The sequence below is a fragment of the Acipenser ruthenus genome, unplaced genomic scaffold (assembly GCF_902713425.1).
Source record: "Acipenser ruthenus unplaced genomic scaffold, fAciRut3.2 maternal haplotype, whole genome shotgun sequence".
Classification (NCBI taxonomy): domain Eukaryota; kingdom Metazoa; phylum Chordata; class Actinopteri; order Acipenseriformes; family Acipenseridae; genus Acipenser; species Acipenser ruthenus.
In genome coordinates this window covers 257,501-260,000 of record NW_026707543.1, presented here as the reverse complement: position 1 = coordinate 260,000, position 2,500 = coordinate 257,501, and positions in this window count along the sequence as shown.

Sequence of the window (2,500 nt, the reverse complement as noted above, 5' to 3'; positions counted from 1 at the left end):
TTTGATGCGAGTTCTTTTCAACAATGGCTTTCTTTTTGCCACTCTCCCATAAAGGCCAGTTTTGTGAAGCACCCGGGCTATTGTTGCCATATGCACAGTGTCTCCCAGCTCAGCCGTGGAACACTGTAACTCCTTTAGAGTTGCCATAGGCCTCTTGGTGGCCTCCCTGACTAGTGCCCTATACGCCCGGATACTCCGTTTTTGAGGACGGCCTGTTCTAGACAGATTCACAGTTGTGCCATATTCTCTCCATTTCTTAATAATGGACTTTACTGTGCTCTGAGAGGATATTCAATGCCTTGGAAATGTTCTTATATCCTACCCCTGATTGGTGCTTTTGAAGAACCTTATTCCGGATTTGCTTTGAATGTTCCTTCACCTTCATGATGTAGTTTTTGTTAGGAAATGTACTAACCAACTGTGGGACCTCCCAGAGACAGGTGTATTTAACCTGAAATCATGTGAAACACCTTAATTGCACACAGGTGGACTCCATTCAACTAATTATGTGACTTCTAAAGACAATTGGTTGCACCAGAGCTTATTTAGGTGTGTCATAGCAAAGGGGGTGAATACTTATGCAATCAATTATTTTCTGTTTTATATTTGTAATTAATTTAGAACAAGTTGTAGATTTTATTTTTCACTTTGACATTATGGACTTTTCTTGTGTTGATCAGTGGCAAAAACTCCCAATTAAATCCATTTTGATTCCATGTTGTAACACAATGAAATGTGGAAAAGTCCAAGGGGGGTGAATACTTTTGAGAGCCACTGTATTTCTTAGCAGACACCCTTATCCAGGACGACTTACAATTGTTACAAGATATCACATTATTTTTACATACAATTATATTATTTTTCTACATACAATTACCCATTTATACAGTTGGATTGTTACTGGAGCAATCAATCTAGGTAAAGTACCTTGCTCAAGGGTACAGCAGCAATGTCCCCCACCTGGGATTGAACCCACGACCTTCTAGTCAAGAGTCCCGAGACCTAACCACTACTCCACACTGCCGCACTGACCATAGTCAAAATTGAGCTACATGACCAGAGTCACCATTGAGCTACATGACCAGAGTCACCATTGAGCTACATGACCAGAGTCACCATTGAGCTACATGACCAGAGTCACCATTGAGCTAAATGACCATAGTTAGAATAGAATTGACTAGAGTCAGAATAGTGCTACATTGGAGGCTGTGTGGTCCAGTGGTTAAAGAAAAGGGCTTGTAACCAGGAGGTCCCCGGTTCAAATCCCACCTTAGCCACTGACTCACTGTGTGACCCTGAGCAAGTCACTTAACCTCCTTGTGCTCCGTCTTTTGGGTGAGATGTAATTGTAAGTGACTCTGCAGCTGATGCAAAGTTCACACACCCTAGTCTCTGTAAGTCGACTTGGATAAAGGTGTCTGCTAAATAAACACATAATAATAATACATTACCATAGCCACAAAAAACCTTAGTGGACAAAGTGGGTCTGGGTGGCCGAGCGGCAGTTCCAGGAGGTCGGCATGAAGTAGTGACTTGCTCTCATAATGCTATTAGATAACAGATACACTGGGGGGGTAAGTGCATATTACTAAGGGCATGGTCTTTTGATCAAAAAAATATTTAAGTAAAAATAATAAGTCAAGCCATGTGGGAGGCTCTGCACCCCGGGCAGAGTTCCCATTCACCCCTGGCAGCTTCCACTTCCCTGGAAGTCTGTCTGTTGCCCTCCCGTGCCTGGCGCCAGATCAGGTCGGGCTGGAGGCTCTGTTTTCGGCTTGGGGAGGCGGTGGGTCCCCTTACAGTCCTGGACTTCCATGCTGATGGAAGTATGCTGCCCTCCCGCGCCTGGCGCCAGATCAGGCCGGGCTGGAGGCTCTGTTTTGGGCTTGAGTAGGCAGTGTGGGTCCCTTACATTTTTTTATTTTTAATGCACTTTAAGTCTCTTGCCTTCACGGGGTTTGGAGGCTCTGTTTTGGGCAACAGTGTGCCATTTGTGTCGCTGACTTTCAGTGCACTTGAAGCCTGTTGCCCTCGTGGGGTTTGGAGGCTCTGTTTTCAGCAGCAGTGTGCCGTTTGTGTCCTTGGTGACCTCCATGTTTTTGCTGCTAGAGACTAAGTCCCGTTGTGGACATGGTCGTGTCTACCTTCAATGCGAGCCTTTTGGTGGACATGGTCATTGGCCAAGCACTTTAAAAAAAAAAATCCTATCTTTAACATTAGATGACCATAGTCCGGACTTTTTTGGCTCCGCCAGAAACTAAGAGTTGAAAAAGACATAGTCATGTCGCCTATCTTTAACATGACATGACCATGACCATAGCAGGGCAGTTTATGGAAGTCTGTAAACGGCCGAGATTGAAATGTCCTGCGGGGTGGCAGCGACTCCTTGGCAGTGTGACTTCGGCCCCGTTGCCCATAAAGACTCCATGTCTGAGATACAACGGGGGGACCCGCGGAGATTTCCGTCGACAGGGTTTTTAGAACAAAAAATATTTCTAAG